Below are 22,074 nucleotides of genomic sequence, written 5' to 3'. Positions count from 1 at the left end.
AGTATTTTCCGCAGATGTTAGATCGACTTTCGATGGCAATAACAGCGTGCTCCTGTTACGTTCCCGGGGCTCGTTGGTCTAGGGGTATGACATTCACTTACCTCTATTGACTAATTCCAGTTGATTCAGGCAGCTCTCTGTATGTTTCATTTTATTCAGTTCAACAACATCAGACTGTGTAATCTCTCTTCTACCTCCACCATCTGTTTATTTCCATCAAGTTATTTTCATTCCTTTCATTGGTATGTTTTACCCTCAGCATTGCCCCCCTCCCCCCAGCCCATACCATCCTACTTGAGCAACCCTGTCGCCAATTGTTCGCTGACACACTGCTTACTTTGTTCTGCTATTAACACATTCTGATCTCTTGAGGCGCCACTATCAGCACCTTTGTTAGCCTTGATTAGCCTCATTTACATTCCCTTTTTCTTTCTGTCCGAGACATTTTCGTCATTTTCCACCTATTGCTGACCACTCTATCGAGGCCCAATAGGGCACGCCAACCCCGCCCCATCCACATTAGTCTGAATCTGACCCCATTTCCAGTTCTCCAGCTTTGACAAAGAGTCACCCAGGCCCGGAACGACCGCTGCCATCTCGCTCCACAGAGGCTGTCAGTCCTGCTGAGATTGTCCAGTATGTTCTGTTTTTGTTTCAGAATGAAGCATCCGCAGTAAGTTACATTTGTCGTTTATTTAGACATGTTTGAGATGGTGAATAAGTATGTTAATCTGCATTTGTAAATGCATGAAATTCTGTTGTGGATGAACTAGCTCCGAATATCCAAAATAAGAAGGTCCTTTTCTTCTCATTGCCTGTCGAAAATTCAGTGCTTGTGAGTTAATGTGGAATTTAGTTGAGTGGCTCATGAGAGACTAAACCTCATAATCCTCGAACATACGAGATGGGGGAACAAAAGTACTTTGTGCAAACATTCCTCACACAACATGAGAAGCACTTGATGTTTCTACCCGGTATGGCCTCGGGGACCTTTACCATGTTAGGGGAATGTGCTAACCACTACACTACAGAAACCGCTGGCGGTGCAGTAATCAATGGACTTGTGCAATGTTCAACCTCACTGTGTTGCTGCAGATTCTCATGGTTCGTCTGAGAGGCCATGTCACTTATTACAAGAAGACAGCCGTTTCTTTAAAACCGATGTCTCAACTTATAAAACAATCAGGAATCGAACTTTACAGACCTGAAGATAAGTTATGCTTGAAGTGGAAGTTAAATTGAGAAGGCAGGGCTTTCGAAAATAACCACAACCATACGGGTGCATGCATTTTGCTATTCCTCGTTGATGAAGACCAGTTACGAGATTGCGGCAATAGTCAGCAACAGACTAAACTGGAAGTACGAGAAGTTTCTGCTCGGTTTCGAACTTTTCGCGTGTTAGGCGAATGTGATAACCACTACACTATAGAAACAGCTGGAAATCAACGGACGTGTACAATGTGCAACCTCACTGTGTTGCTGCAGATTCGCATGGTGAGGCTGAGAGGCCAGGCCACTTATTACAAGACGACTGCTGTTTCTTTCAAAAGCAGATGTTTCAGCATATAAAACCACAAGATGTAGAAATTAGATCGAACTTAACATGATCTGCGTTAACTTCACAGGGACGTGACCCATCTAATCCACAGAGCCAAAGTGGAGAATTGAACTGACTGGAGAGCTGCATCTTAACGCTGACCTCCCGGACCTCGGCCTCCTGAAATGTTCCAAAGAAGCTCAACAAACACTCGAGGAACAGCAGCGCATCTTTCCACTGGGCTCAATACAGCTTGCACACTCATAGTGTGTGCAACAGTCTCACACTGCAAATGCTGCCCCCATTCTGTGTGTACTTCCATCGCAGATTTGGGTTTGAATCTTGTTTCCACTTCTTCTTTGTATCCGGGCGGTAGTTGTTGAGAGCTGGCACAGACACAGCGGCTAGAATGGCCTCATACTGTGGTGTAATTATTCTCTCATTCGATGCTCACCTCACTCTGTGGCCAGGGAACCCTAGGCCTTTTCTCATTTAATCTCTCCTGACTTGCACCCTGTCAGACCGCTTTCCTGTTGTTCTGTTTGCTCCCACCAGAATTTGGCTTGGTTAAAACGTCCGACATTTCTAACCTTCCCCGGTTTTAATGAAAGGTGATGGTGAAAGACGAGCTTTGTTGTCCTGTCGACAAATCCCGCCTGACTCGCTGAGTTGTTCCAGTATTTTCCGCAGATGTTATATCGACTTTCGATGGCAATAACAGCGTGCTTCTGTTACGTTCCCGGGGCTCCTTGGTCTAGGGGTATGACATTCACTTACCTCTATTGACTAATTCCAGTTGATTCAGGCAGCTCTCTGTATGTTTCATTTTATTCAGTTCAACAACATCAGACTGTGTAATCTCTCTTCTACCTCCACCATCTGTTTATTTCCATCAAGTTATTTTCATTCCTTCCATTGGTATGTTTTACCCTCAGCATTGCCTCCCTCCCCCCAGCCCATACCATCCTACTTGAGCAACCCTGTCGCCAATTGTTCGCTGACACACTGCTTACTTTGTTCTGCTATTAACACATTCTGATCTCTTGAGGCGCCACTATCAGCACCTTTGTTAGCCTTGATTAGCCTCATTTACATTCCCTTTTTCTTTCTGTCCGAGACATTTTCGTCATTTTCCACCTATTGCTGACCACTCTATCGAGGCCCAATCGGGCACGCCAACCCCGACCCATCCACATTAGTCTGAATCTGACCCCATTTCCAGTTCTCCAGCTTTGACAAAGAGTCACCCAGGCCCGGAACGACCGCTGCCATCTCGTTCCACAGAGGCTGTCAGTGCTGCTGAGATTGTCCAGTATGTTCTGTTTTTGTTTCAGAATGAAGCATCCGCAGTAAGTTGCATTTGTCGTTCATTTAGACATGTTTGAGATGGTGAATAAGTATGTTTATCTGCATTTGTAAATGCATGAAATTCTGTTGTGGATGAACTAGCTCCGAATATCCAAAATAAGAAGGTCCTTTTCTTCTCATTGCCTGTCGAAAATTGTGACTTAATGTGGAATTTATTTTAGTGGCTCATGAGAGACTAAACCTCATAATCCTCGAACATACGAGATGGGGGAACAAAAGTACTTTGTGCAAACATTCCTCACACAACATGAGAAGCACTTGATGTTTCTACCCGGTATGGCCCCGGGGACCTTTCGCATGTTAGGGGAATGTGCTAACCACTACACTACAGAAACCGCTGGCGGTGCAGTAATCAATGGACTTGTGCAGTGTTGAACCTCACTGTGTTGCTGCAGCTTCTCATGGTTCGTCTGAGAGGCCATGTCACTTATTACAAGAAGACAGCCGTTTCTTTAAAACCGATGTCTCAATTTATAAAACAATCAGGAATCGAACTTTACAGACCTGAAGATAAGTTATGCTTGAAGTGGAAGTTAAATTGAGAAGGCAGGGCTTTCGAAAATAACCACAACCATACGGGTGCATGCATTTTGCTATTCCTCGTTGATGAAGACCAGTTACGAGATTGCGGCAATAGTCAGCAACAGACTAAACTGGAAGTACGAGAAGTTTCTGCTCGGTTTCGAACTTTTCGCGTGTTAGGCGAATGTGATAACCACTACACTACAGAAACAGCTGGCAATCAACGGACGTGTACAATGTGCAACCTCTCTGTGTTGCTGCAGATTCGCATGGTGAGGCTGAGAGGCCAGGCCACTTATTACAAGACGACTGCTGTTTCTTTCAAAAACAGATGTTTCAACATATAAAACCACAAGATGTAGAAATTAGATCGAACTTAACATGATCTGCGTTAACTTCACAGGGACGTGACCCATCTAATCCACAGAGCCAAAGTGGAGAATTGAACTGACTGGAGAGCTGCATCTTAACGCTGACCTCCCGGACCTCGGCCTCCTGAAATGTTCCAAAGAAGCTCAACAAACACTCGAGGAACAGCAGCGCATCTTTCCACTGGGCTCAATACAGCTTGCACACTCATAGTGTGTGCAACAGTCTCACACTGCAAATGCTGCCCCCATTCTGTGTGTACTTCCATCGCAGATTTGGGTTTGAATCTTGTTTCCACTTCTTCTTTGTATCCGGGCGGTAGTTGTTGAGAGCTGGCACAGACACAGCGGCTAGAATGGCCTCATACTGTGGTGTAATTATCCTCTCATTCGATGCTCACCTCACTCTGTGGCCAGGGAACCCTAGGCCTTTTCTCATTTAATCTCTCCTGACTTGCACCCTGTCAGACCGCTTTCCTGTTGTTCTGTTTGCTCCCACCAGGATTTGACTTGGTTAAAACGTCCGACATTTCTAACCCGCCCCGGTTTAAATGAAAGGTGATGGTGAAAGACGAGCTTTGTTGTCCTGTCGACAAATCCCGCCTGACTCGCTGAGTTGTTCCAGTATTTTCCGCAGATGTTAGATCGACTTTCGATGGCAATAACAGCGTGCTTCTGTTACGTTCCCGGGGCTCGTTGGTCTAGGGGTATGACATTCACTTACCTCTATTGACTAATTCCAGTTGATTCAGGCAGCTCTCTGTATGTTTCATTTTATTCAGTTCAACAACATCAGACTGTGTAATCTCTCTTCTACCTCCACCATCTGTTTATTTCCATCAAGTTATTTTCATTCCTTTCATTGGTATGTTTTGCCCTCAGCATTGCCCCCCTCCCCCCAGCCCATACCATCCTACTTGAGCAACCCTGTCGCCAATTGTTCGCTGACACACTGCTTACTTTGTTCTGCTATTAACACATTCTGATCTCTTGAGGCGCCACTATCAGCACCTTTGTTAGCCTTGATTAGCCTCATTTACATTCCCTTTTTCTTTCTGTCCGAGACATTTTCGTCATTTTCCACCTATTGCTGACCACTCTATCGAGGCCCAATAGGGCACGCCAACCCCGCCCCATCCAGATTAGTCTGAATCTGACCCCATTTCCAGTTCTCCAGCTTTGACAAAGAGTCACCCAGGCCCGGAACGACCGCTGCCATCTCGCTCCACAGAGGCTGTCAGTCCTGCTGAGATTGTCCAGTATGTTCTGTTTTTGTTTCAGAATGAAGCATCCGCAGTAAGTTGCATTTGTCGTTTATTTAGACATGTTTGAGATGGTGAATAAGTATGTTTATCTGCATTTGTAAATGCATGAAATTCTGTTGTGGATGAACTAGCTTCGAATATCCAAAATAGGAAGGTCCTTTCCTTCTCTTTGCCTGTCGATAATTCAGTGCTTGTGACTTAATGTGGAATTTATTTTAGTGGCTCATGAGAGACTAAACCTCATAATCCTCGAACATACGAGATGGGGGAACAAAAGTACTTTGTGCAAACATTCCTCACACAACATGAGAAGCACTTGATGTTTCTACCCGGTATGGCCCCGGGGACCTTTCGCATGTTAGGGGAATGTGCTAACCACTACACTACAGAAACCGCTGGCGGTGCAGTAATCAATGGACTTATGCAATGTTCAACCTCACTGTGTTGCTGCAGCTTCTCATGGTTCGTCTGAGAGGCCATGTCACTTATGACAAGAAGACAGCCGTTTCTTTAAAACCGATGTCTCAACTTAGAAAACAATCAGGAATCGAAATTTACAGACCTGAAGATAAGTTATGTTTTGCTTGAAGTGGAAGTTAAATTGAGAAGGCAGGGCTTTCGAAAATAACCACAACCATACGGGTGCATGCATTTTGCTATTTTTCAGTGATGAAGACCAGTTATGATATTGCGGCAAAAGTCAGCAACAGAACAACCTGGTAGCCCGAGATGTTTCTGCCCGGTTTCGAACCGGGGACCTTTCGCGTGTGAGGCGAATGTGATAACCACTACACTACAGAAACAGCTGGCAATCCACGGACGTGTACAATGTGCAACCTCACTGTGCTGCTGCAGATTCGCATGGTGAGGCTGAGAGGCTAGGCCACTTATTACAAGACGACTGCCTTTTCTCATTTAATCTCTCCTGACTTGCACCCTGTCAGAGCGCTTTCCTGTTGTTCTGTTTGCTCCCACCGGGATTTGACTTGGTTAAAACGTCCGACATTTCTAACCCGTCCCGGTTTTAATGAAAGGTGATGGTGAAAGACGAGCTTTGTTGTCCTGTCGACAAATCCCGCCTGACTCGCTGAGTTGTTCCAGTATCTTCCGCAGATGTTGGATCAACTTTCGATGGCTATAACAGCGTGCTTCTGTGCCAGTTCCGCGGCTCGTTGGTCTAGGAGTATGATTCTCGCTTTGGGTGTCTCGATTGCTAAACTTGCGGGAGGTCCCGGGTTCAAATCCCGGACGAGCCCTTTGATAACGTTTTCTGTTGGTCAGGCGATATGTTTTCTTCATTTCTATGCGGCTCATTCGGCGGGATTCATTCACATTGGGTTTGCTTTGAGAAGCTGAGCTCACACAGCAGGGAACCAATAGGTTTGCGAGACAATCGCGACATTGTCTAAAAGCTTGTCTATGTGTGGACATTCACTTACCTCTATTGACTTATTCCAGTAGATTCAGGCAGCTCTCTGTATGTTTCATTTTATTCAGTTCAACAACATCAGACTGTGTAATCTCTCTTCTCCCTCCACCATCTGTTTATTTCCATCAAGTTATTTTCATTCCTTCCATTGGTATGTTTTACCCTCAGCATTGCCCCCCTCCCCCCAGCCCATACCATCCTACTTGAGCAACCCTGTCGCCTATTGTTTGCTGACACACTGCTTACTTTGTTCTGCTATTAACACATTCTGATCTCTTGAGGCGCCACTATCAGCACCTTTGTTAGCCTTGATTAGCCTCATTTACATTCCCTTTTTCTTTCTGTCCGAGACATTTTCGTCATTTTCCACCTATTGCTGACCACTCTATCGAGGCCCAATAGGGCACGCCAACCCCGCCCCATCCACATTAGTCTGAATCTGACCCCATTTCCAGTTCTCCAGCTTTGACAAAGAGTCACCCAGGCCCGGAACGACCGCTGCCATCTCGCTCCACAGAGGCTGTCAGTCCTGCTGAGATTGTCCAGTATGTTCTGTTTTTGTTTCAGAATGAAGCATCCGCAGTAAGTTGCATTTGTCGTTTATTTAGACATGTTTGAGATGGTGAATAAGTATGTTTATCTGCATTTGTAAATGCATGAAATTCTGTTGTGGATGAACTAGCTCCGAATATCCAAAATAGGAAGGTCCTTTTCTTCTCATTGCCTGTCGAAAATTCAGTGCTTGTGACTTAATGTGGAATTTATTTTAGTGGCTCATGAGAGACTAAACCTCATAATCCTCGAACATACGAGATGGGGGAACAAAAGTACTTTGTGCAAACATTCCTCACACAACATGAGAAGCACTTGATGTTTCTACCCGGTATGGCCCCGGGGACCTTTCGCATGTTAGGGGAATGTGCTAACCACTACACTACAGAAACCGCTGGCGGTGCAGTAATCAATGGACTTATGCAATGTTCAACCTCACTGTGTTGCTGCAGCTTCTCATGGTTCGTCTGAGAGGCCATGTCACTTATGACAAGAAGACAGCCGTTTCTTTAAAACCGATGTCTCAACTTAGAAAACAATCAGGAATCGAAATTTACAGACCTGAAGATAAGTTATGTTTTGCTTGAAGTGGAAGTTAAATTGAGAAGGCAGGGCTTTCGAAAATAACCACAACCATACGGGTGCATGCATTTTGCTATTCCTCGGTGATGAAGACCAGTTATGAGATTGCGGCAGTAGTCAGCAACAGACTAACCTGGTAGTACGAGATGTTTCTGCCCGGTTTCGAACCGGGGACCTTTCGCGATGAGGCGAATGTGATAACCACTACACTACAGAAACAGCTGGCAATTCACGGACGTGTACGATGTGCAACCTCACTGTGCTGCTGCAGATTCGCATGGTGAGGCTGAGAGGCTAGGCCACTTATTACAAGACGACTGCCTTTTCTCATTTAATCTCTCCTGACTTGCACCCTGTCAGAGCGCTTTCCTGTTGTTCTGTTTGCTCCCACCGGGATTTGACTTGGTTAAAACGTCCGACATTTCTAACCCGTCCCGGTTTTAATGAAAGGTGATGGTGAAAGACGAGCTTTGTTGTCCTGTCGACAAAACCCGCCTGACTCGCTGAGTTGTTCCAGTATGTTCCGCAGATGTTGGATCAACTTTCGATGGCTATAACAGCGTGCTTCTGTGCCAGTTCCGCGGCTCGTTGGTCTAGGAGTATGATTCTCGCTTTGGGTGTCTCGATTGCGAGACTTGCGGGAGGTCCCGGGTTCAAATCCCGGGCGAGCCCTTTGATAACGTTTTCTGTTGGTCAGGCGATATGTTTTCTTCATTTCTATGCGGCTCATTCGGCGGGATTCATTCACATTGGGTTTGCTTTGAGAAGCTGAGCTCACACAGCAGGGAACCAATAGGTTCGCGAGACAATCGCGACATTGTCTAAAAGCTTGTCGATGTGTGGACATTCACTTACCTCTATTGACTTATTCCAGTAGATTCAGGCAGCTCTCTGTATGTTTCATTTTATTCAGTTCAACAACATCAGACTGTGTAATCTCTCTTCTCCCTCCACCATCTGTTTATTTCCATCAAGTTATTTTCATTCCTTCCATTGGTATGTTTTACCCTCAGCATTGCCCCCCTCCCCCCAGCCCATACCATCCTACTTGAGCAATCTGATCCCTGTGGCCAATTGTTCGCTGACACACTGCTTACTTTGTTCTGCTATTAACACATTCTGATCTCTTGAGGCGCCACTATCAGCACCTTTGTTAGCCTTGATTAGCCTCATTTACATTCCCTTTTTCTTTCTGTCCGAGACATTTTCGTCATTTTCCACCTATTGCTGACCACTCTATCGAGGCCCAATCGGGCACGCCAACCCCGCCCCATCCACATTAGTCTGAATCTGACCCCATTTCCAGTTCTCCAGCTTTGACAAAGAGTCACCCAGGCCCGGAACGACCGCTGCCATCTCGCTCCACAGAGGCTGTCAGTCCTGCTGAGATTGTCCAGTATGTTCTGTTTTTGTTTCAGAATGAAGCATCCGCAGTAAGTTGCATTTGTCGTTCATTTAGACATGTTTGAGATGGTGAATAAGTATGTTTATCTGCATTTGTAAATGCATGAAATTCTGTTGTGGATGAACTAGCTCCGAATATCCAAAATAAGAAGGTCCTTTTCTTCTCATTGCCTGTCGAAAATTCAGTGCTTGTGACTTAATGTGGAATTTATTTTAGTGGCTCATGAGAGACTAAACCTCATAATCCTCGAACATACGAGATGGGGGAACAAAAGTACTTTGTGCAAACATTCCTCACACAACATGAGAAGCACTTGATGTTTCTACCCGGTATGGCCTCGGGGACCTTTCCCATGTTAGGGGAATGTGCTAACCACTACACTACAGAAACCGCTGGCGGTGCAGTAATCAATGGACTTGTGCAGTGTTCAACCTCACTGTGTTGCTGCAGATTCTCATGGTTCGTTTGAGAGGCCATGTCACTTATTACAAGAAGACAGCCGTTTCTTTAAAACCGATGTCTCAACTTATAAAACAGTCAGGAATCGAACTTTACAGACCTGAAGATAAGTTATGCTTGAAGTGGAAGTTAAATTGAGAAGGCAGGGCTTTCGAAAATAACCACAACCATACGGGTGCATGCATTTTGCTATTCCTCGTTGATGAAGACCAGTTACGAGATTGCGGCAATAGTCAGCAACAGACTAAACTGGAAGTACGAGAAGTTTCTGCTCGGTTTCGAACTTTTCGCGTGTTAGGCGAATGTGATAACCACTACACTACAGAAACAGCTGGAAATCAACGGACGTGTACAATGTGCAACCTCACTGTGTTGCTGCAGATTCGCATGGTGAGGCTGAGAGGCCAGGCCACTTATTACAAGACGACTGCTGTTTCTTTCAAAAGCAGATGTTTCAACATATAAAACCACAAGATGTAGAAATTAGATCGAACTTAACATGATCTGCGTTAACTTCACAGGGACGTGACCCATCTAATCCACAGAGCCAAAGTGGAGAATTGAACTGACTGGAGAGCTGCATCTTAACGCTGACCTCCCGGACCTCGGCCTCCTGAAATGTTCCAAAGAAGCTCAACAAACACTCGAGGAACAGCAGCGCATCTTTCCACTGGGCTCAATACAGCTTGCACACACATAGTGTGTGCAACAGTCTCACACTGTAAATGCTGCCCCCATTCTGTGTGTACTTCAATCGCAGATTTGGGTTTGAATCTTGTTTCCACTTCTTCTTTGTATCCGGGCGGTAGTTGTTGAGAGCTGGCACAGACACAGCGGCTAGAATGGCCTCATACTGTGGTGTAATTATTCTCTCATTCGATGCTCACCTCACTCTGTGGCCAGGGAACCCTAGGCCTTTTCTCATTTAATCTCTCCTGACTTGCACCCTGTCAGACCGCTTTCCTGTTGTTCTGTTTGCTCCCACCAGGATTTGGCTTGGTTAAAACGTCCGACATTTCTAACCTTCCATGGTTTTAATGAAAGGTGATGGTGAAAGACGAGCTTTGTTGTCCTGTCGACAAATCCCGCCTGACTCGCTGAGTTGTTCCAGTATTTTCCGCAGATGTTAGATCGACTTTCGATGGCAATAACAGCGTGCTTCTGTTACGTTCCCGGGGCTCGTTGGTCTAGGGATATGACATTCACTTACCTCTATTGACTAATTCCAGTTGATTCAGGCAGCTCTCTGTATGTTTCATTTTATTCAGTTCAACAACATCAGACTGTGTAATCTCTCTTCTACCTCCACCATCTGTTTATTTCCATCAAGTTATTTTCATTCCTTCCATTGGTATGTTTTACCCTCAGCATTGCCCCCCTCCCCCCAGCCCATACCATCCTACTTGAGCAACCCTGTCGCCAATTGTTCGCTGACACACTGCTTACTTTGTTCTGCTATTAACACATTCTGATCTCTTGAGGCGCCACTATCAGCACCTTTGTTAGCCTTGATTAGCCTCATTTACATTCCCTTTTTCTTTCTGTCCGAGACATTTTCGTCATTTTCCACCTATTGCTGACCACTCTATCGAGGCCCAATAGGGCACGCCAACCCCGCCCCATCCAGATTAGTCTGAATCTGACCCCATTTCCAGTTCTCCAGCTTTGACAAAGAGACACCCAGGCCCGGAACGACCGCTGCCATCTCGCTCCACAGAGGCTGTCAGTCCTGCTGAGAGTGTCCAGTATGTTCTGTTTTTGTTTCAGAATGAAGCATCCGCAGTAAGTTGCATTTGTCGTCTATTTAGACATGTTTGAGATGGTGAATAAGTATGTTTATCTGCATTTGTAAATGCATGAAATTCTGTTGTGGATGAACTAGCTCCGAATATCCAAAATAGGAAGGTCCTTTTCTTCTCTTTGCCTGTCGATAATTCAGTGCTTGTGACTTAATGTGGAATTTATTTTAGTGGCTCATGAGAGACTAAACCTCATAATCCTCGAACATACGAGATGGGGGAACAAAAGTACTTTGTGCAAACATTCCTCACACAACATGAGAAGCACTTGATGTTTCTACCCGGTATGGCCCCGGGGACCTTTCGCATGTTAGGGGAATGTGCTAACCACTACACTACAGAAACCGCTGGCGGTGCAGTAATCAATGGACTTATGCAATGTTCAACCTCACTGTGTTGCTGCAGCTTCTCATGGTTCGTCTGAGAGGCCATGTCACTTATGACAAGAAGACAGCCGTTTCTTTAAAACCGATGTCTCAACTTAGAAAACAATCAGGAATCGAAATTTACAGACCTGAAGATAAGTTATGTTTTGCTTGAAGTGGAAGTTAAATTGAGAAGGCAGGGCTTTCGAAAATAACCACAACCATACGGGTGCATGCATTTTGCTATTCCTCGGTGATGAAGACCAGTTATGAGATTGCGGCAATAGTCAGCAACAAACTAACCTGGTAGTACGAGATGTTTCTGCCCGGTTTCGAACCGGGGACCTTTCGCGTGTGAGGCGAATGTGATAACCACTACACTACAGAAACAGCTGGCAATCCACGGACGTGTACAATGTGCAACCTCACTGTGCTGCTGCAGATTCGCATGGTGAGGCTGAGAGGCTAGGCCACTTATTACAAGACGACTGCCTTTTCTCATTTAATCTCTCCTGACTTGCACCCTGTCAGAGCGCTTTCCTGTTGTTCTGTTTGCTCCCACCGGGATTTGACTTGGTTAAAACGTCCGACATTTCTAACCCGTCCCGGTTTTAATGAAAGGTGATGGTGAAAGACGAGCTTTGTTGTCCTGTCGACAAATCCCGCCTGACTCGCTGAGTTGTTCCAGTATCTTCCGCAGATGTTGGATCAACTTTCGATGGCTATAACAGCGTGCTTCTGTGCCAGTTCCGCTGCTCGTTGGTCTAGGAGTATGATTCTCGCTTTGGGTGTCTCGATTGCGAAACTTGCGGGAGGTCCCGGGTTCAAATCCCGGACGAGCCCTTTGATAACGTTTTCTGTTGGTCAGGCGATATGTTTTCTTCATTTCTATGCGGCTCATTCGGCGGGATTCATTCACATTGGGTTTGCTTTGAGAAGCTGAGCTCACACAGCAGGGAACCAATCGGTTCGCGAGACAATCGCGACATTGTCTAAAAGCGTGTCTATGTGTGGACATTCACTTACCTCTATTGACTTATTCCAGTAGATTCAGGCAGCTCTCTGTATGTTTCATTTTATTCAGTTCAACAACATCAGACTGTGTAATCTCTCTTCTCCCTCCACCATCTGTTTATTTCCATCAAGTTATTTTCATTCCTTCCATTGGTATGTTTTACCCTCAGCATTGCCCCCCTCCCCCCAGCCCATACCATCCTACTTGAGCAATCTGATCCCTGTGGCCAATTGTTCGCTGACACACTGCTTACTTTGTTCTGCTATTAACACATTCTGATCTCTTGAGGCGCCACTATCAGCACCTTTGTTAGCCTTGATTAGCCTCATTTACATTCCCTTTTTCTTTCTGTCCGAGACATTTTCGTCATTTTCCACCTATTGCTGACCACTCTATCGAGGCCCAATCGGGCACGCCAACCCCGCCCCATCCACATTAGTCTGAATCTGACCCCATTTCCAGTTCTCCAGCTTTGACAAAGAGTCGCCCAGGCCCGGAACGACCGTTGCCATCTCGCTCCACAGAGGCTGTCAGTCCTGCTGAGATTGTCCAGTATGTTCTGTTTTTGTTTCAGAATGAAGCATCCGCAGTAAGTTGCATTTGTCGTTCATTTAGACATGTTTGAGATGGTGAATAAGTATGTTTATCTGCATTTGTAAATGCATGAAATTCTGTTGTGGATGAACTAGCTCCGAATATCCAAAATAAGAAGGTCCTTTTCTTCTCATTGCCTGTCGAAAATTCAGTGCTTGTGACTTAATGTGGAATTTATTTTAGTGGCTCATGAGAGACTAATCCTCATAATCCTCGAACATACGAGATGGGGGAACAAAAGTACTTTGTGCAAACATTCCTCACACAACATGAGAAGCACTTGATGTTTCTACCCGGTATGGCCTCGGGGACCTTTCGCATGTTAGGGGAATGTGCTAACTACTACACTACAGAAACCGCTGGCGGTGCAGTAATCAATGGACTTGTGCAGTGTTCAACCTCACTGTGTTGCTGCAGATTCTCATGGTTCGTCTGAGAGGCCATGTCACTTATTACAAGAAGACAGCCGTTTCTTTAAAACCGATGTCTCAACTTATAAAACAATCAGGAATCGAACTTTACAGACCTGAAGATAAGTTATGCTTGAAGTGGAAGTTAAATTGAGAAGGCAGGGCTTTCGAAAATAACCACAACCATACGGGTGCATGCATTTTGCTATTCCTCGTTGATGAAGACCAGTTACGAGATTGCGGCAATAGTCAGCAACAGACTAAACTGGAAGTACGAGAAGTTTCTGCTCGGTTTCGAACTTTTCGCGTGTTAGGCGAATGTGATAACCACTACACTACAGAAACAGCTGGAAATCAACGGACGTGTACAATGTGCAACCTCACTGTGTTGCTGCAGATTCGCATGGTGAGGCTGAGAGGCCAGGCCACTTATTACAAGACGACTGCTGTTTCTTTCAAAAGCAGATGTTTCAATATATAAAACCACAAGATGTAGAAATTAGATCGAACTTAACATGATCTGCGTTAACTTCACAGGGACGTGACCCATCTAATCCACAGAGCCAAAGTGGAGAATTGAACTGACTGGAGAGCTGCATCTTAACGCTGACCTCCCGGACCTCGGCCTCCTGAAATGTTCCAAAGAAGCTCAACAAACACTCGAGGAACAGCAGCGCATCTTTCCACTGGGCTCAATACAGCTTGCACACACATAGTGTGTGCAACAGTCTCACACTGTAAATGCTGCCCCCATTCTGTGTGTACTTCAATCGCAGATTTGGGTTTGAATCTTGTTTCCACTTCTTCTTTGTATCCGGGCGGTAGTTGTTGAGAGCTGGCACAGACACAGCGGCTAGAATGGCCTCATACTGTGGTGTAATTATTCTCTCATTCGATGCTCACCTCACTCTGTGGCCAGGGAACCCTAGGCCTTTTCTCATTTAATCTCTCCTGACTTGCACCCTGTCAGACCGCTTTCCTGTTGTTCTGTTTGCTCCCACCAGGATTTGGCTTGGTTAAAACGTCCGACATTTCTAACCTTCCACGGTTTTAATGAAAGGTGATGGTGAAAGACGAGCTTTGTTGTCCTGTCGACAAATCCCGCCTGACTCGCTGAGTTGTTCCAGTATTTTCCGCAGATGTTAGATCGACTTTCGATGGCAATAACAGCGTGCTTCTGTTACGTTCCCGGGGCTCGTTGGTCTAGGGATATGACATTCACTTACCTCTATTGACTAATTCCAGTTGATTCAGGCAGCTCTCTGTATGTTTCATTTTATTCAGTTCAACAACATCAGACTGTGTAATCTCTCTTCTACCTCCACCATCTGTTTATTTCCATCAAGTTATTTTCATTCCTTCCATTGGTATGTTTTACCCTCAGCATTGCCCCCCTCCCCCCAGCCCATACCATCCTACTTGAGCAACCCTGTCGCCAATTGTTCGCTGACACACTGCTTACTTTGTTCTGCTATTAACACATTCTGATCTCTTGAGGCGCCACTATCAGCACCTTTGTTAGCCTTGATTAGCCTCATTTACATTCCCTTTTTCTTTCTGTCCGAGACATTTTCGTCATTTTCCACCTATTGCTGACCACTCTATCGAGGCCCAATAGGGCACGCCAACCCCGCCCCATCCAGATTAGTCTGAATCTGACCCCATTTCCAGTTCTCCAGCTTTGACAAAGAGTCACCCAGGCCCGGAACGACCGCTGCCATCTCGCTCCACAGAGGCTGTCAGTCCTGCTGAGAGTGTCCAGTATGTTCTGTTTTTGTTTCAGAATGAAGCATCCGCAGTAAGTTGCATTTGTCGTTTATTTAGACATGTTTGAGATGGTGAATAAGTATGTTTATCTGCATTTGTAAATGCATGAAAGTCTGTTGTGGATGAACTAGCTCCGAATATCCAAAATAGGAAGGTCCTTTTCTTCTCTTTGCCTGTCGATAATTCAGTGCTTGTGACTTAATGTGGAATTTATTTTAGTGGCTCATGAGAGACTAAACCTCATAATCCTCGAACATACGAGATGGGGGAACAAAAGTACTTTGTGCAAACATTCCTCACACAACATGAGAAGCACTTGATGTTTCTACCCGGTATGGCCCCGGGGACCTTTCGCATTTTAGGGGAATGTGCTAACCACTACACTACAGAAACCGCTGGCGGTGCAGTAATCAATGGACTTATGCAATGTTCAACCTCACTGTGTTGCTGCAGCTTCTCATGGTTCGTCTGAGAGGCCATGTCACTTATGACAAGAAGACAGCCGTTTCTTTAAAACCGATGTCTCAACTTAGAAAACAATCAGGAATCGAAATTTACAGACCTGAAGATAAGTTATGTTTTGCTTGTAGTGGAAGTTAAATTGAGAAGGCAGGGCTTTCGAAAATAACCACAACCATACGGGTGCATGCATTTTGCTATTCCTCGGTGATGAAGACCAGTTATGAGATTGCGGCAATAGTCAGCAACAAACTAACCTGGTAGTACGAGATGTTTCTGCCCGGTTTCGAACCGGGGACCTTTCGCGTGTGAGGCGAATGTGATAACCACTACACTACAGAAACAGCTGGCAATCCACGGACGTGTACAATGTGCAACCTCACTGTGCTGCTGCAGATTCGCATGGTGAGGCTGAGAGGCTAGGCCACTTATTACAAGACGACTGCCTTTTCTCATTTAATCTCTCCTGACTTGCACCCTGTCAGAGCGCTTTCCTGTTGTTCTGTTTGCTCCCACCGGGATTTGACTTGGTTAAAACGTCCGACATTTCTAACCCGTCCCGGTTTTAATGAAAGGTGATGGTGAAAGACGAGCTTTGTTGTCCTGTCGACAAATCCCGCCTGACTCGCTGAGTTGTTCCAGTATCTTCCGCAGATGTTGGATCAACTTTCGATGGCTATAACAGCGTGCTTCTGTGCCAGTTCCGCTGCTCGTTGGTCTAGGAGTATGATTCTCGCTTTGGGTGTCTCGATTGCGAAACTTGCGGGAGGTCCCGGGTTCAAATCCCGGACGAGCCCTTTGATAACGTTTTCTGTTGGTCAGGCGATATGTTTTCTTCATTTCTATGCGGCTCATTCGGCGGGATTCATTCACATTGGGTTTGCTTTGAGAAGCTGAGCTCACACAGCAGGGAACCAATCGGTTCGCGAGACAATCGCGACATTGTCTAAAAGCGTGTCTATGTGTGGACATTCACTTACCTCTATTGACTTATTCCAGTAGATTCAGGCAGCTCTCTGTATGTTTCATTTTATTCAGTTCAACAACATCAGACTGTGTAATCTCTCTTCTCCCTCCACCATCTGTTTATTTCCATCAAGTTATTTTCATTCCTTCCATTGGTATGTTTTACCCTCAGCATTGCCCCCCTCCCCCCAGCCCATACCATCCTACTTGAGCAATCTGATCCCTGTGGCCAATTGTTCGCTGACACACTGCTTACTTTGTTCTGCTATTAACACATTCTGATCTCTTGAGGCGCCACTATCAGCACCTTTGTTAGCCTTGATTAGCCTCATTTACATTCCCTTTTTCTTTCTGTCCGAGACATTTTCGTCATTTTCCACCTATTGCTGACCACTCTATCGAGGCCCAATCGGGCACGCCAACCCCGCCCCATCCACATTAGTCTGAATCTGACCCCATTTCCAGTTCTCCAGCTTTGACAAAGAGTCACCCAGGCCCGGAACGACCGCTGCCATCTCGCTCCACAGAGGCTGTCAGTCCTGCTGAGATTGTCCAGTATGTTCTGTTTTTGTTTCAGAATGAAGCATCCGCAGTAAGTTGCATTTGTCGTTCATTTAGACATGTTTGAGATGGTGAAAAAGTATGTTTATCTGCATTTGTAAATGCATGAAATTCTGTTGTGGATGAACTAGCTCCGAATATCCAAAATAAGAAGGTCCTTTTCTTCTCATTGCCTGTCGAAAATTCAGTGCTTGTGACTTAATGTGGAATTTATTTTAGTGGCTCATGAGAGACTAATCCTCATAATCCTCGAACATACGAGATGGGGGAACAAAAGTACTTTGTGCAAACATTCCTCACACAACATGAGAAGCACTTGATGTTTCTACCCGGTATGGCCTCGGGGACCTTTCGCATGTTAGGGGAATGTGCTAACTACTACACTACAGAAACCGCTGGCGGTGCAGTAATCAATGGACTTGTGCAGTGTTCAACCTCACTGTGTTGCTGCAGATTCTCATGGTTCGTCTGAGAGGCCATGTCACTTATTACAAGAAGACAGCCGTTTCTTTAAAACCGATGTCTCAACTTATAAAACAATCAGGAATCGAACTTTACAGACCTGAAGATAAGTTATGCTTGAAGTGGAAGTTAAATTGAGAAGGCAGGGCTTTCGAAAATAACCACAACCATACGGGTGCATGCATTTTGCTATTCCTCGTTGATGAAGACCAGTTACGAGATTGCGGCAATAGTCAGCAACAGACTAAACTGGAAGTACGAGAAGTTTCTGCTCGGTTTCATACTTTTCGCGTGTTAGGCGAATGTGATAACCACTACACTACAGAAACAGCTGGCAATCAACGGACGTGTACAATGTGCAACCTCACTGTGTTGCTGCAGATTCGCATGGTGAGGCTGAGAGGCCAGGCCACTTATTACAAGACGACTGCTGTTTCTTTCAAAAACAGATGTTTCAACATATAAAACCACAAGATGTAGAAATTAGATCGAACTTAACATGATCTGCGTTAACTTCACAGGGACGTGACCCATCTAATCCACAGAGCCAAAGTGGAGAATTGAACTGACTGGAGAGCTGCATCTTAACGCTGACCTCCCGGACCTCGGCCTCCTGAAATGTTCCAAAGAAGCTCAACAAACACTCGAGGAACAGCAGCGCATCTTTCCACTGGGCTCAATACAGCTTGCACACTCATAGTGTGTGCAACAGTCTCACACTGCAAATGCTGCCCCCATTCTGTGTGTACTTCCATCGCAGATTTGGGTTTGAATCTTGTTTCCACTTCTTCTTTGTATCCGGGCGGTAGTTGTTGAGAGCTGGCACAGACACAGCGGCTAGAATGGCCTCATACTGTGGTGTAATTATCCTCTCATTCGATGCTCACCTCACTCTGTGGCCAGGGAACCCTAGGCCTTTTCTCATTTAATCTCTCCTGACTTGCACCCTGTCAGACCGCTTTCCTGTTGTTCTGTTTGCTCCCACCAGGATTTGACTTGGTTAAAACGTCCGACATTTCTAACCCGCCCCGGTTTAAATGAAAGGTGATGGTGAAAGACGAGCTTTGTTGTCCTGTCGACAAATCCCGCCTGACTCGCTGAGTTGTTCCAGTATTTTCCGCAGATGTTAGATCGACTTTCGATGGCAATAACAGCGTGCTTCTGTTACGTTCCCGGGGCTCGTTGGTCTGGGGGTATGACATTCACTTACCTCTATTGACTAATTCCAGTTGATTCAGGCAGCTCTCTGTATGTTTCATTTTATTCAGTTCAACAACATCAGACTGTGTAATCTCTCTTCTACCTCCACCATCTGTTTATTTCCATCAAGTTATTTTCATTCCTTCCATTGGTATGTTTTACCCTCAGCATTGCCCCCCTCCCCCCAGCCCATACCATCCTACTTGAGCAACACTGTCGCCAATTGTTCGCTGACACACTGCTTACTTTGTTCTGCTATTAACACATTCTGATCTCTTGAGGCGCCACTATCAGCACCTTTGTTAGCCTTGATTAGCCTCATTTACATTCCCTTTTTCTTTCTGTCCGAGACATTTTCGTCATTTTCCACCTATTGCTGACCACTCTATCGAGGCCCAATAGGGCACGCCAACCCCGCCCCATCCACATTAGTCTGAATCTGACCCCATTTCCAGTTCTCCAGCTTTGACAAAGAGTCACCCAGGCCCGGAACGACCGCTGCCATCTCGCTCCACAGAGGCTGTCAGTCCTGCTGAGAGTGTCCAGTATGTTCTGTTTTTGTTTCAGAATGAAGCATCCGCAGTAAGTTGCATTTGTCGTTTATTTAGACATGTTTGAGATGGTGAATAAGTATGTTTATCTGCATTTGTAAATTCATGAAATTCTGTTGTGGATGAACTAGCTCCGAATATCCAAAATAGGAAGGTCCTTTTCTTCTCTTTGCCTGTCGATAATTCAGTGCTTGTGACTTAATGTGGAATTTATTTTAGTGGCTCATGAGAGACTAAACCTCATAATCCTCGAACATACGAGATGGGGGAACAAAAGTACTTTGTGCAAACATTCCTCACACAACATGAGAAGCACTTGATGTTTCTACCCGGTATGGCCCCGGGGACCTTTCGCATGTTAGGGGAATGTGCTAACCACTACACTACAGAAACCGCTGGCGGTGCAGTAATCAATGGACTTATGCAATGTTCAACCTCACTGTGTTGCTGCAGCTTCTCATGGTTCGTCTGAGAGGCCATGTCACTTATGACAAGAAGACAGCCGTTTCTTTAAAACCGATGTCTCAACTTAGAAAACAATCAGGAATCGAAATTTACAGACCTGAAGATAAGTTATGTTTTGCTTGAAGTGGAAGTTAAATTGAGAAGGCAGGGCTTTCGAAAATAACCACAACCATACGGGTGCATGCATTTTGCTATTCCTCGGTGATGAAGACCAGTTATGACATTGCGGCAATAGTCAGCAACAGACTAACCTGGTAGTACGAGATGTTTCTGCCCGGTTTCGAACCGGGGACCTTTCGCGTGTGAGGCGAATGTGATAACCACTACACTACAGAAACAGCTGGCAATCCACGGACGTGTACAATGTGCAACCTCACTGTGCTGCTGCAGATTCGCATGGTGAGGCTGAGAGGCTAGGCCACTTATTACAAGACGACTGCCTTTTCTCATTTAATCTCTCCTGACTTGCACCCTGTCAGAGCGCTTTCCTGTTGTTCTGTTTGCTCCCACCGGGATTTGACTTGGTTAAAACGTCCGACATTTCTAACCCGTCCCGGTTTTAATGAAAGGTGATGGTGAAAGACGAGCTTTGTTGTCCTGTCGACAAATCCCGCCTGACTCGCTGAGTTGTTCCAGTATCTTCCGCAGATGTTGGATCAACTTTCGATGGCTATAACAGCGTGCTTCTGTGCCAGTTCCGCGGCTCGTTGGTCTAGGAGTATGATTCTCGCTTTGGGTGTCTCGATTGCGAAACTTGCGGGAGGTCCCGGGTTCAAATCCCGGACGAGCCCTTTGATAACGTTTTCTGTTGGTCTGGCGATATGTTTTCTTCATTTCTATGCGGCTCATTCGGCGGGATTCATTCACATTGGGTTTGCTTTGAGAAGCTGAGCTCACACAGCAGGGAACCAATAGGTTCGCGAGACAATCGCGACATTGTCTAAAAGCTTGTCTATGTGTGGACATTCACTTACCTCTATTGACTTATTCCAGTAGATTCAGGCAGCTCTCTGTATGTTTCATTTTATTCAGTTCAACAACATCAGACTGTGTAATCTCTCTTCTCCCTCCACCACCTGTTTATTTCCATCAAGTTATTTTCATTCCTTCCATTGGTATGTTTTACCCTCAGCATTGCCCCCCTCCCCCCAGCCCATACCATCCTACTTGAGCAATCTGATCCCTGTGGCCAATTGTTCGCTGACACACTGCTTACTTTGTTCTGCTATTAACACATTCTGATCTCTTGAGGCGCCACTATCAGCACCTTTGTTAGCCTTGATTAGCCTCATTTACATTCCCTTTTTCTTTCTGTCCGAGACATTTTCGTCATTTTCCACCTATTGCTGACCACTCTATCGAGGCCCAATCGGGCACGCCAACCCCGCCCCATCCACATTAGTCTGAATCTGACCCCATTTCCAGTTCTCCAGCTTTGACAAAGAGTCACCCAGGCCCGGAACGACCGCTGCCAACTCGCTCCACAGAGGCTGTCAGTCCTGCTGAGATTGTCCAGTATGTTCCGATTTTGTTTCAGAATGAAGCATCCGCAGTAAGTTGCATTTGTCGTTCATTTAGACATGTTTGAGATGGTGAATAAGTATGTTTATCTGCATTTGTAAATGCATGAAATTCTGTTGTGGATGAACTAGCTCCGAATATCCAAAATAAGAAGGTCCTTTTCTTCTCATTGCCTGTCGAAAATTCAGTGCTTGTGACTTAATGTGGAATTTATTTTAGTGGCTCATGAGAGACTAAACCTCATAATCCTCGAACATACGAGATGGGGGAACAAAAGTACTTTGTGCAAACATTCCTCACACAACATGAGAAGCACTTGATGTTTCTACCCGGTATGGCCTCGGGGACCTTTCGCATGTTAGGGGAATGTGCTAACCACTACACTACAGAAACCGCTGGCGGTGCAGTAATCAATGGACTTGTGCAGTGTTCAACCTCACTGTGTTGCTGCA

The 22,074-nt window shown here is 45.5% G+C and overlaps 4 non-coding genes across 4 annotated transcripts; all 4 read right to left on the bottom strand.

Moving 5' to 3' along the window:
- Window positions 1–5,790: 5,790 nt before the first annotated feature.
- trnav-cac (transfer RNA valine (anticodon CAC)) lies at window positions 5,791–5,863 on the bottom strand. Its single transcript has one exon. It is a non-coding gene; the product is annotated as a tRNA-Val (tRNA).
- A 6,105-nt stretch (window positions 5,864–11,968) lies between these two features.
- Window positions 11,969–12,041, bottom strand: trnav-cac (transfer RNA valine (anticodon CAC)). The gene has a single exon. It is a non-coding gene; the product is annotated as a tRNA-Val (tRNA).
- A 4,126-nt stretch (window positions 12,042–16,167) lies between these two features.
- trnav-cac (transfer RNA valine (anticodon CAC)) lies at window positions 16,168–16,240 on the bottom strand. The gene has a single exon. It is a non-coding gene; the product is annotated as a tRNA-Val (tRNA).
- Window positions 16,241–20,366: 4,126 nt separating this feature from the next.
- On the bottom strand, window positions 20,367–20,439 carry trnav-cac (transfer RNA valine (anticodon CAC)). The gene has a single exon. It is a non-coding gene; the product is annotated as a tRNA-Val (tRNA).
- Between the last annotated feature and the right edge of the window lie 1,635 nt (window positions 20,440–22,074).

This window comes from Scyliorhinus torazame, chromosome 5 (genome assembly GCF_047496885.1).
Source record: "Scyliorhinus torazame isolate Kashiwa2021f chromosome 5, sScyTor2.1, whole genome shotgun sequence".
NCBI lineage: Eukaryota > Metazoa > Chordata > Chondrichthyes > Carcharhiniformes > Scyliorhinidae > Scyliorhinus > Scyliorhinus torazame.
The sequence above is the reverse complement of the archived record's forward strand: the minus strand, read 5'-3'. Positions and strand labels throughout refer to the sequence as shown.